This window comes from Leiobunum rupestre, chromosome 2, assembly GCF_980474605.1.
Source record: "Leiobunum rupestre chromosome 2, qqLeiRupe1.1.hap1, whole genome shotgun sequence".
NCBI lineage: Eukaryota > Metazoa > Arthropoda > Arachnida > Opiliones > Sclerosomatidae > Leiobunum > Leiobunum rupestre.
Window position 1 is genome coordinate 53,055,207 of NC_143385.1, and position 12,895 is coordinate 53,068,101.

A 12,895-nucleotide genomic window follows, 5' to 3' on the forward strand; every position below is an offset into this window, starting at 1 on the left:
TTATATACCTATATAAGTTTGACAGTGTTCAGCAACATGAAGATATGTACCTTCCATCTACTACAAAATCCATAAATTCTAATTTAAAAAGTGTCTTAACTAAATATCTTAGAGGCTGTACGTCTAGGGCAAACTGTTTCATGCAATAAAGGTGGAATTTACCTATTACATCACTAGCCTTGCTAACTGACCGATGTCTCCACCTTTGTAAGTAAAACGAGAAAGAGTGTTATCCCCAAGGAACAATTTTTTCTTGGCATTATATAAAAGTGAGTTTCTAGCTTATTATCGGACCTTGGTCCCGTGATTATATCATAGGCAATTAGATATATAAGTATCCCTATTCAAGGTTTAAATTTAAAATAGGGTCAGTGCAAATCACATAAAATCAATTGGTAGAAAACTTATTGACTCATTTCTTTGCCTTCTCAAGTTTTCAACCAATTGATTCAAAACGTGATTTGCACGCGCTTGCAACTGAGGGCTAGGGGGTTCACGAATGAGTTCAACTTCGCTTGTGTCATCTTGTTCTACTACCTCAGGCTCGGGCATTTCCATACCCTCGTTGAGGTAGAAATTATATAAGATGGCGCAAGCGTGCACAAATTTACAAACCTTTTCAGGGGAATACAACAAATTCCCTCCGTAATCACTCAATGCGCGCCGCAGAGACTTGACTAGTCCATTAGATCTTTCAATGCAACTTCGACTCTTCCTGAGGCAGCGATTGAACCTCTCTTGAGATTGATCTTCAGGATGAGGTATGGGTATAACGGTCGGAGCGTTTTTGTGATTAGATGGAAAGTAATCAAATGATGTTAATAGTCCGGTGTTATACGCTCCCACCGAAAATGATTATAAAAAGGGAAATGGAAAGGGGAGGTTGTGGAATCTCAGAAAAAAAGTGTGATCTCAATCAAAATTATCTTTATTAATCCTTTTTAACAAAAATACACTCTTAAAAATAATGTAATGGGAACATAAGCCAAAATAATGAAATAAAACGAGGGGACCTGGCTATATCTTAAAGCGAACTTACTCCTTGAAGGGAATGATGGGGGTAGATGTTGTCGCTCCTACTCTACCGATCGAAATTGAAATCCCACATCACATTTGTCGGTTAGGAGATCACACGGTAGTAACCGTTAAAGAAGTAAAAAGTATAGACCAGTCGTTAACAAATTACGAGTAATCGATAACTTTAAAACTCTACCCTTTGGCTACCAAGAATGGAGAGAATGAACTATCAAAAAAAACATCGCGCGCGAAGGTCATACGCGAGAATCGCGATCGCGATATTAAATTTTCGCGGCGGCGGCGGCGGGGGCTGCCCTTAATTTTTTTTAAATAATAATAATAATAATATCAGTTAATGAATAATAATAATAATGGGTTGATAAAAAATGTTAGAGGGGGACGCTGGCACTATGATGAAAGAACTCCGGTGGTGTGGTCTCTGTTACTAGTTACACCGGGTTATAAATTCTGAGTGTCTATGCGACAGTTAAAAAAAACAAACTGGGGTTAACTATAGAAATTTAAAAAAAAATAAATAAAAAAATGGGGAAGTAGTTGAGCTACAACCAGTGTCATTCGGTGTTGAATATCGTTAAACGATGTAAGTGGAAATGGCAGCATCAGTATACGGGACAACGACTTGACGCGATAGAAGGGTAATAGGGTGTAGACGCGAAAACGATTATACCTTTAAACTAGATCGTAAATGGTTATAAGAAAAATCGCGCACCAAAATTTTTACGTTAAAAAGCAATGACCTTTCGCGCGCTATTTCATTTAGTATTTAATCTTTAGTTCTCTCTAATTATTAGTGGCCCTTCGGCTTCTGGGAAGACTTATCTGGTAGAGCGCTTAATCAAACATCGGTATCAAATGATATCACCGCCTCCATCAAAAATATTCTGGCATTATAACGAATGGCAGCCTCTTTATGAAGGCATGAAAGACTTTGTGATTTTCCGGGAAGGGGTTCTGGAACTCGACGATTACCATGGTAATGAAAACGAACATATTCTTTTGATCGCGGACGATCTTATGCACGAAAACAACGGGCAAATCAGCGCGTTCTTCACGAAAGGAGTGCACCACAGAAATCTAAGTTTCATCTTCATTACACAGAATATTTTCCCGAAAAATAGAGAATATAGGGAGATTTCCATCAACGCGCAATATATTATATTATTGAAGAATCCGCGGGATACGCTGACACTTTAGGTGTAAATTCGAGTGAGGGATTCACCCGTTTTCCCCCACCCTCTCGGTTCATCCATCGGAGGGTTAAATACTGATATGTACGAGGTACTCAATTCTAATATCGACGATCGTGATAAAGTTAAACTTTTTACACAAATGTTTCAACGTTATCAAAACATTCACCATCTCTCGACTAAGCCAGAAAATAAAATAAAAATTGGACAAGATAGCGCGTTTTTAAACGTCATTCCGATAGAGTTTAGGGCAGCGCGAAACAGCTACTGAAACAATTGGTAAGTTTAAATCGAGTTTCGTGGTCTTCCGACGGTGAGTTGTTCATTGACGATAAACCGATTCCCGGGTCAGACATTGCCACTTTGGTAAGCTACGGCGTTGGAGCCATAAACAATAATCAGGGAACGCGCCCTCCTATTGGCTGGTCGGAGTTCTCGTCTTTAATACCCTCGCCGCTAGTGCAAATATCGTCGTCCGCCAATCCAGTTAGCGTTAAAAAGAAAAAAACTATCGCCGATAATAAAACGATTTAAAAGAGCTTCGATCGTCAAATCACCCATCAGTATAAAACCTAGAACCTTATCAAGCGGTTTCATCGAGAGAACTCTTAGATCTTACGCTAAGAAGAATACGAAGAAGAAGAAGTCAGCCCCCGTAAAACAACAATGGGCAGAATTCGGAACACCGTAGCTAGCCTTCAATAAGATTTACTACGATTCTAAGCTCCCTGCCAGCCACGACTAATCTGTATTACAACTTGTTGTCTACCCCCCCAGACTCTCGCGCTATACATCAAGGTGCGTATCGATATTTCCAAATTTTGTGTCTTGTTATTGTTATTATTATTATTATTATTATTAATATCCGGTATCATTTCTTGGTGGGGTAAACAACCATGGAACGAATTCGGAATCACGAGCTCGTGTTGAAGAAAATTTACTACGATCCAAAGCATCCGGCCAGCTACGACGGGGTGGCTAAGCTTTATAACGCCGTTAAAGAAAAGGGGATTTCCAGAGAACAAGTCGTAAACTGGTTGTCTACTCAAGACTCTTACACGATACATAAAGGTGCGTATCGAAATTTTAAAAGAGATAGTCTTTGTTACTAATATCGGGGATCCATTCCAGATGGATTTGGCTGATATGCGAGATATTGCAAAATTCAACTATCTACTCGTGTGCATCGATACGTTTAGCCGAAGAGCCTGGGTTATCCTTATAAAGTCCAAAAAAGGGGAAGACATCGTAGAAGCCACCAAGAAATTTTTCGCCGATCTTACGCCGATCTTACGCCGCTAAAAATTCAGACTGATAAAGGAACCGAGTTTCTTAACAAAAATTTTCAAGACTTCCTTAAAAGTAAAAACTTTAAATTTTTCACGAGCGAGAACGACGATATTAAGGCTTGTATGGTTGAGAGATTTAATCGAACCCTGAAATCGAAGATGTACAAATATTTCACGAGTAACAACAATACGTATCGGTATTTGGACGTCCTACCTGATTTGCTCCAGAGCTATAACACCACTATCCACTCAACTATTAAGATGGCCCCCTTAGATGTCAACCCCGACAACGTACTGAAAGTTTTTAAAACGATATATATGAAACAGGGAAAAAACGACCCAAAAGGCGACGGCCTAAATTCAAAACCGGAGATCGTTGTCGAATGAGTAAAAACAAGGGGAAGTTCGAGAAATCTTACCCTGGTAATTGGTCGAAAGAAGTTTTGAAAATTGTCCGGGTGGTGAAGGCCGACCCGCCTCTTTATATACTCGAAGATCTCGCGGGTGAACCGATAAAAGGAAGAATTACAATCTGTGGCGAAACCCGAAGCGTACCACATCGATAAAATACTAAAGACGAGAAAACGAGGAAGCCAGACAGAATACCTTGTTAGTTATATTGGATATCCACCGAGTGCTAATTCTTGGGTAAAGAAGCAAGATGTATTTGACATTGCCGTCTAACGCGAGTATGAAGATATACAAGTACAATACCATGGCCTCGTATACGACCAGGTTAGCGAAACCCGTAGAACTGGACGGAGATTGGGAATGTGCCTTAACTGAGATTAACTATACTAGCGCCTTCTGTAACCTCCACCAGGGCGAAAACACTATCGAGTTTTTGATTACGGACGACATCACACTTCCTCCCGATTGTACGCCCCTCGATCGAATAAGACACGAGGCTGCGTTGGGGAATGCGCTTGGAATATACCATTCTCAAAAACGTAATAAGATAACAAAAAAATTGAAACTCAATCCGATGAACCAGTCCGCGACAATACGCGAGACGAGGACTCGAATATCGATGATGATTTTTTCGTGGATGATCCTTTCTTAGACGATGTTATAGCAAACGAGCCTTTCGTAGACGATAAAACTGAGGACAAAGCGCCGGTGTCCGTTGTTGTTCCGATAAACACGGCGATAGATAACAAACCGGTCACGGTTGATACGACGGAATCAGGCATACCCGTTAAATCAGTCGCGAACGAACGAACCGACCAGTAACGCGCCCGTAGACGATCAAACAAGGGAAACGATCGAGATCGATAAAAAAACGTGTAAAGCTTGATTTCGCAGAATACCAAGACGAGGCGCCTTTTGGGACTATCAATAAACGTGCTAATCAAGGTGGTATTCAACGTAAAAAGAAACCGCCAGAGAAGACGGAACTTACTATTGACAATTCTATAAAATTATCAGAAGTAAATAAATGTGCACCTAAATTGACGGGTTCGTATCATACATTCAAGATACCTTACGGGCACTACACTTCCATGGGACATTTAGTGTAGAAGATTAACGGGAGATGCCAAAGCGTGTTAAAAGAATTGAAAACGTCTTTTCAATACAACGAGGTTACAAGATTCGTCACGCTGAAACCCACGAAAGTTCCGAATACAATTATTCAAATACATAGGAGTCTCGAAGCGATCCTCGGGTTTAATAGATCCTCCCGGATCACGGTGAATGAGCCCAAGCAGTTGTTCGTGTATACTGACGTGGTTGAAGATCAGATAATTGGTGATACGCTAGCCCCACTCGTCAGAATATTTCCCGTAGAGGGTTCTTTTGGTAACAATGTTGGCAAGATATTCGATATGCCGCATTATGTACGAGTTTCAAAGAGGTATTTCGATACAATTAGCGTGCATATAATGACGTCGCGGGGTAAACCGGCGCCATTCGCATTCGGATCTTTGACTGTTAAACTACACTTTAGAAGGAGAAGAAATGCCTAAACCAGATATTCTGGATGAAAGGGTGTCGTGTCCCTACAAGAATTATTATCTCGATCAGGCTCAATCCGGAGGGGCCGTGTCTCATTTCTTTCAAGGAACCCCCTATCAAAAAGGACACGGTCTCGGTAGTTTGTTTTCGGGGTTGTTTCGATGGGCATCACCCTTCCTAGTTAAAGGCGCTAAGTATGTTGGAAGACAAGCGCTGGGCGTAGGGAGTAAAATTCTAAACGACGCCGTCGCGGGGGAAAACATCACAACTTCCGCTAAAAGACGTTTCGGCGAGGCTATACAAGGCATTACAGGCCAGAGTGGTTCGGGTCGAAGACGAATTAAAAGAAGAAAGAAAACTACTACCAGCCAGTCGACGAAAAGCCTCGCCTCGACGAAAAACTAGAAAAAGGGTGACTAACCGGAAACGTGGCTCATTAGCTCGGAAGACTCGTAGACTACAAGTGCGCGATATTTTTTCCGTAACCTAAAATAACAAAAAAAAATGTATAAAGTAGAAGCTCTAAAATCAGAATTGGATCTATTTGCGACGAAACCAGTTCAAACCGGTGTTGAAAGCGCGACTACGACGTTTTATAGACCAATCTCGACTCTTAAAAACGATTCTCAAATCGAATTCTGTATTCCAAAATCGGCCGAGTATACCGATTTGGCATTGACTCTACTTCATATAAAATGTAAAGTCACGAGAGAAAACGATGCGAATATAGACCCCAACGCCCGAATAACAATATGTAACAACTTTATGCATAGCCTATTCGACCAGATCGAAATTTTTCTGAACGATTCACTTGATTACCCCCTCCGCCAGTCGATATTGTTACAGAGCCTATCTGGAATCGCTTTTGAATTACTCCAACGTGGCGAAGGAATCGCATCTTACTAGCTGTATTTACGCTAAAGACACCGCTGGCAAGTTGGATGAAGTACTAAATAACCATGGAAATAGAGACAGACAAGCGTTTATGAAGGAATCAAAGGAAATGAGTTTAACCGGAGCAATATACGCCGACCTTTTCAATATACCCAAATATCTTTTAAGCGGGGTGGAAATTAAAGTGAGATTCTCCCGAACCAAACCATCCTTTGCTCTTATCGGGGAACCACCACTGAATGTCGATAATTTCAGAATCTCCATAACCGACGCGGCTTTAGAAGTAAGAAAATGCAAAATTAGCCCGAAAATAATAATCGCCCACGAACTCGCTCTACAAAAAGCCACCGCCAAATACCATTTCACCAGAACAGAGGTTAAAACGCACGTTTTATTGAATGGGGTATCAAATACGAGCTTGGATAACGTGTGGCTCGGAACTCTTCCTCAACGTGTTATTATCGGTTTAGTTTCCCACCAAGCGTGTTCCGGAGATTTAAGTAAAAACCCGTATAATTTTCCACCGTTTGGGTTAAACTTTTTGTCGTTATAGGTCGACTCGGAAGCGGTTCCATCCAAACCCTTCCAACCCAAGTTTTCAAGAGGTCAATTTGCACGTGAATATTATTCGCTATTTACCGGTACTAACATCCATTTTAAAGACGACGGAAACAATATATCGTTATCCGATTACGATAAGGGCTATACGCTATACGCCTTCGACATAACACCCGATCTCTCGGCCAGTGACAACTCGCATTGGAACCCTGTAAAAAGAGGTCAGCTTCGTTTAGAGCTAGGATTCGAGACACCATTGACCCAATCAGTCTCGGTCATTGTTTACGGAGAGTTTCACAGTTTAATGGAAATTGACAAAGATCGCAACGTTGTCGTTGATTATTAAAAAAAAATGAACACTATCGAAATTAATAACGCGCTGGGGCATGTCCCCGGCTATAGGGGGGCATTTCCCTGCGATAGACTACCAGATCGTATTTCTACATATCCCGCTTCGTTAATTATCAACCTCGACCCGCATAACGGTCCGGGCTCTCACTGGGTCGCTATATATCTCGACGGTTTCGGTCGGGGGTATATTTTGACAGTTATCGTATACTCCTACCCTCCCAGAGATTAAACGCTTCCTCGCCGAAAATTCTACGAAATGGAAGTACAGCAGGCGTCGATTACAAGCCCTGACAAGTCAAGTTTGCGGGCAATATTGCGTTCTTTACGTATTGCATAGATACAGAGGGAGGAGTCTCGAATCCTTCACGGATAGGTTCACGAGGAACCAATTGAAAAACGACGCCCACGTGGTGTACCTCTTTAAAAAAGGAAGTAAAACCAGAATCAAGAGTCGTTGAGAGAGTCATATTAAACATGGACACATCAGCGGTGGTTGTGGACTTTGAATTTTTGCTCGGAACGAGAAAATAATTAGTAGTAAAAGAACTCGCCGTAGCCACCGTCGCTGAAACACCGATCGTAAAAAGTTTCGTTTTTAAAGCCCCCTATCGCTACCGTGATCTACCTGACAGTGTAATACGCCAGAATTGGTGGGTGATAGACAATTTACACGGTCTCCAGTGGAATCACGGGGAACTGAACTATACCGAACTGTTGCCGCATCTAAGTGTTCTCCTAGAAGGAGTCGAGCGCGTGTATCTTAAAGGAGAGGAGAAATGCCTCTTTCTAGGGAGACTTACGCGTACTTGCGCTTCGGTTTTCGAACTAGGAGAGAGAGGATGTCCGAAGGCCAAGGACATAGCCACGGAGCAGAACTATCGATGCCAACGACATCGAACGGGCAACCAAGGACTTCTTTGCGCCCGCGAAAAGCCTGGCAGGTTGGCCGTCTGGATGCACTCACGATCGATCGCGGAGGACCAGGCGGCGGAGAACCCGGTGGATGCGGACGAGGGTATAGTGATGGTCATTTAAAAAAAATTTATGTAAAAAGACTTTATATTTTTCGTGTTATATATAAATATTATACTAACATTAGTTTTCGTATTATAATTTCTTGCCGTCATATTTTTTATATTGCATTAATCACCATTATTTTTAAGTCTTTTTTTAAAAATGTTATTACGTATTTTTTTGCATCATGTATTACCATTATATCATTTTAAAAAAATAAACGTTTTTAACATATACACTGTATTTTTTTATTTCTTACATACTCGCCTGGGCTTGCCCTTCAAAAAAAAGAGGCCTCTTTAAGAGGTGGTGGGGGTTTCTTTCTCTAAGACGTAGAAAACATTTTAGCAGTCAGTCGAATACGTATGCGTAAGAAGTGCTATCTCTATAGCTCCTAGAAAAATGAATTTCGAGAGAAATAGGGTAGAGAGTTTCAACAAGTTTCCGGCAACGTTTTTAAATAAAGCTGAGTTAGCAAAAGCCGGGTTTTTTTACACCGGACATAAAGAAGATGTAATGTGTTTTTCTTGCAATGGTTTAGTTGAAGGATGGACGAAGGGTGATGTGCCATTACTCGTTCATATTGCTCGCTACCCGGCTTGTAAATTTGTTAACGATGAAAAGACTAACAATATTCCCATGTATCGCAAAAAGAAACCCGATGACCCGTTCAACTTGGGACCGATGCGTTTCGAGCTAGCACGGAAAAGAACTTTTACGGCAGGATTCCCGGTAAAGTTTATACCAGTGGAGGAATTTACATCTGCCGGTGGTGAATTACTAGCTTGGGAGAAGCACGATCGTCCTCGCGAAGAACACGCTAAACATTATCCTAGATGTAGATTCATCTCTAATACAAAGTTTGATTGCGGTAATGTACCCTGCTCCCCTGTTTTTCAAGACGTTTACATTGATAGCGATGGAGACGTCGTCGATTCACCTTCAACTCCTGCATCGTCGAATCAATCACCATCAAATCAAGTACCGTCAAATCAAACTCCATATTCCAGCACGAACGAAAAAGCACTGGTATATTGCTATGTTACCGATTTAATTCAGGGTTTGGAAAAGGAGCAAAAGGAAAGACAATCGAAAGGATTTTGTACTATACTCTGATGAAGAAACAAGTTAAATTCGACGAAATACCGGTAATTTTTTTATTGAATACGAAGACAGAATAAATTATCATTTACTTAACAAATTACATTTTAAATTTCGTATCCACATCGTTAGTTTAGTTTTAGAGCCCGTTTTAAAAAACACGTAGAACATCTGAATAAAAAATATCCGGTTGAGACCAGTTTCATCCCGCTCTTTTTAAAAAAATAACAAACCCCCCTCCAAGTAATCTTATTTTTTTAACTCCCCAACAGAAAAAAAAATTATTTTAGTCGGTCATTAGCTCTTAGGGGGTAGGTGGCTGAGCGTCAAGAGTGTCATACTCCAGATTCAACGGTCCATGGTTCGATTTCCGGCGACGGTAAGTATAAAAACATTTCACTAAAAATCTTCTCGTTAATGGTCCACCTAAAGCCAAATCCACCACTCTACATCTACCCCCTATTTTTTAACTCAGCATTAACTCCATATTAACTCTGCATTAACCATGTAGATGACGCCACGTGTAGCGGCTGGCGCGTTATTTAAACTAATATATTATGATGCAATATACTATCCGCATTTCAATAAACCCCCCGCCCACTATGTAACACGAAGCTAGAGGCCCCTTTTCGAACTTGTTTGGGCAAGAATATTCTCCCCTCTCTTTCACCAGTTCCGAGTAAAACGCCACGATATGAGAGCGACGCTTCTCCGTCATTGCCACTTGAGATTTTCAACCAGCAAGATGTCTGACGAAGTAGGAAAACGAAAAGCCGATGGAGCCACCGCTTTCCATAGAAAAATTAACTACAAGTGGAAACTAGGTGTGAAGTCTACTCTGGGTTTCGGCCTCAAAGGAGAAGACATCGAAATTTGTTTCTACAACGATGTTACGTTTCATTCCACATTCGGTATACGACCCGCTGCGTGGAAACGCTTGTACGATAACTGGAATCTCGTCGAATCCCACACGAAAAAAAGAGGTTAAAGACAAATATTCGCTGGAACTAGACGAATCTTGCTCCCCGAGTTGGTAATTTATCGTCAAACTTTCCGGCAGCGTCTTTGGCGTAGAGACACGAAGTCAGGTGAGAAGTTTTAGCCTCGCCGGAATAGTTCAAGAGCGATTCTAAATAGGCCCGGTATGAATATCGACTTGCCGAGGGCGTGATTAAATTGTCGTTCAAGTAAATTTCAATTTGATCGAAGAGACTATGCATTAGGTTATTACAAGTTGATAATTTAACGTCGGGGTCTAAATTAGCCCCATTCTCCCGCGTTACTTTACATTTAACGTGAAGGAGACTCTCATCGCGAGATCCGTATACTCCGGGCTTTTAGGAATACAAAATTCCATTTGGGAAACATCTCGTAGCGTAGAGATCGGTCGATAGAAAGTTGGAGTCGCGCTTTCGACGCTAGTTTTCACGGGGGTGACCGAGAACAGGTCCAATTCCGATTTCAAGGCTTCAACTTTGTTCTTTTAGTTGAGGGAAAAAATGTCAAGAACGTGTTTCGTGGACTTCCGACGAGCTACTGGCCCGATTCTACGTTTAACGGTCCTTTTTCTAGTTTTCTTTCTGCTAGTTGTTTTCTTCTTGCTTCTCGTTTTAGTTCTCCTACGCTTTTTCCGGCCTGAACCGCTTTGCCCGGTTATAGCTTTGAGCTTCACCGAAACGTTTCCTCGCCGAAGATTTTATATTCTCACCCGCCATAGCGTCATTGAGGATTTTACTTCCGACCCCCAACGCTTCTTTTCCTATATACTTCGCCCCTCTAACTAAAAGAGGGGAGGCCCAGCGGAAGAGCCCCGAGAACAGACTTCCGAGACCATGTCCTTTCTGATAAGCCGCTCCTTGATAGAAATTAGACCCCCCGGTTTGGGCTTGGTTAAGATAATAATTTTTATACGGACAGGACCCCCGCGCGTCGAGGACATCCGGCTTAGGCATCTTGTTTCCGTAGATGTAGTTTAACCGTCAGAGACCCGAAGGCAAATGGCGCCGGTTTCCCCTGAGGGTTCATTATATGTACTTGGATCGTGTCGAAATAGCGTTTGGAGACTCGCACGTAATGAGGCACGTCATATATTTTCCCGACGTTATCCCCGAACGAGCCTGCTACGGGGACAATCCTAACGAGAGTGTCACCCACCATTTGATCTTCGACGATATTAGTATTAACGTAAAGTTGAGGGGGGATTTGAAAGCCTATAAGGGCCGGTCTAACGCCCTGGTAACCCGTTTCCAAAGATTGAATCCCGGGATCGAAGCCCAATGTCATCGCTAGGCCAAAATGAAATTGCACAAGTACGTTATGACGAAAGGGGCTTATTCGAACTCGGCGCGTGATCTCGTTATATTGAAGAGACGTCTTCATATCTTTAATAATTTCGTTTATTACCTTAATTAAATGTTCGATAGAAGAATAGTATCCTATGGGTACCCTATAAACGTGTGAGGTCCCTCTGGGTCTTCTAGGCTGAGCTGCGCATTCGGCGATCTGAGCTTCACCCGTAAGAGTTTCACCGTTTTTGGTGACATCGAATATCTGCTCCGTTTTTTTCCCTTTCGGATTTTTTTCCCCGGCGTGGTAATTTTAAGCGTTATTCCCAAAGTAGGTTGATCGGCTTGAGGCGGCTCTAGGTTTTTTCGATGCTAGTCTCCGGTTCATTTTGCTTGACTTCGATTGGAGACGGGTTACATTCGACAGGAGGGATTTCGTCGACAACCATGAAAACGATAGTGTTTTGTCCCTCGAGGACGTTGAAGAACGCGCTAGTGTAATTTATCTCAGCTAGTCCGCACTCCCAAGACCCCGCCAATTCGACAGGTTTCGGTAACGCGGAGGTATAGGAGGCCATCGTATTGTCGGCGTAAACCCGCATGCTAGCGTTTGAAGGTAATGTCAGATACATCTTTTTTCTTGACCCACGAGTTCGCGTTCGATGGATATCCTACAAAACTAACAAAGTATTCGACTTGATTTTTGCGTTTCCAAGACTTGAGAATTTTATCGATCTTGTATAGTCGAGGTTTAGCGACTAATTGCAGTTCTTCCTGATAGTAACGTCCCTTTATTGCCTCCCCCGTTAAATCTTCGATCGTGTAAAGGGGCGGGTCTAAATTCACGAGACGGGTGATTTTAAAGACTTCCTTTGACCAAGTTCCGGGATAGGCTTTGTCAAAGACCCCCCTGTATTTGCTGATACGGCAAAAGTCACCGACTTTAAGTTTAGGTTGACGCCGGCTTTTCACGGGAATTTCCTTGTAAATTGTTTTAAATACTTTCAGGATATTATCCGGTTTCACGTCTAGGGGTGACATTTTTATCGTAGAATGTTTTGTGGTATTGTAGCTATGAAATAAATCAGGGAGGACGTCCAAGTATCGATAAGTGTTATTAGACCATGCACGCTTTGATTGTATCGTTTTCGCTAGTAAAGAATTTAACTTTTTTTCTTTTAAGGAAATCCTGATATTTTTTCCCCGTGAACTCTCCCCCTTT

General features: G+C 41.9%; 1 long non-coding RNA gene across 1 annotated transcript; it reads left to right on the top strand.

Annotated features, from left to right (window-relative positions):
- The first annotated feature begins 3,107 nt into the window (after positions 1–3,107).
- LOC149958371 (uncharacterized) lies at positions 3,108–3,567 on the top strand. Its single transcript, XR_016478279.1, has 2 exons — positions 3,108–3,296; positions 3,357–3,567. It is a non-coding gene; the product is annotated as an uncharacterized LOC149958371 (long non-coding RNA).
- The last annotated feature ends 9,328 nt before the right edge of the window (positions 3,568–12,895 follow it).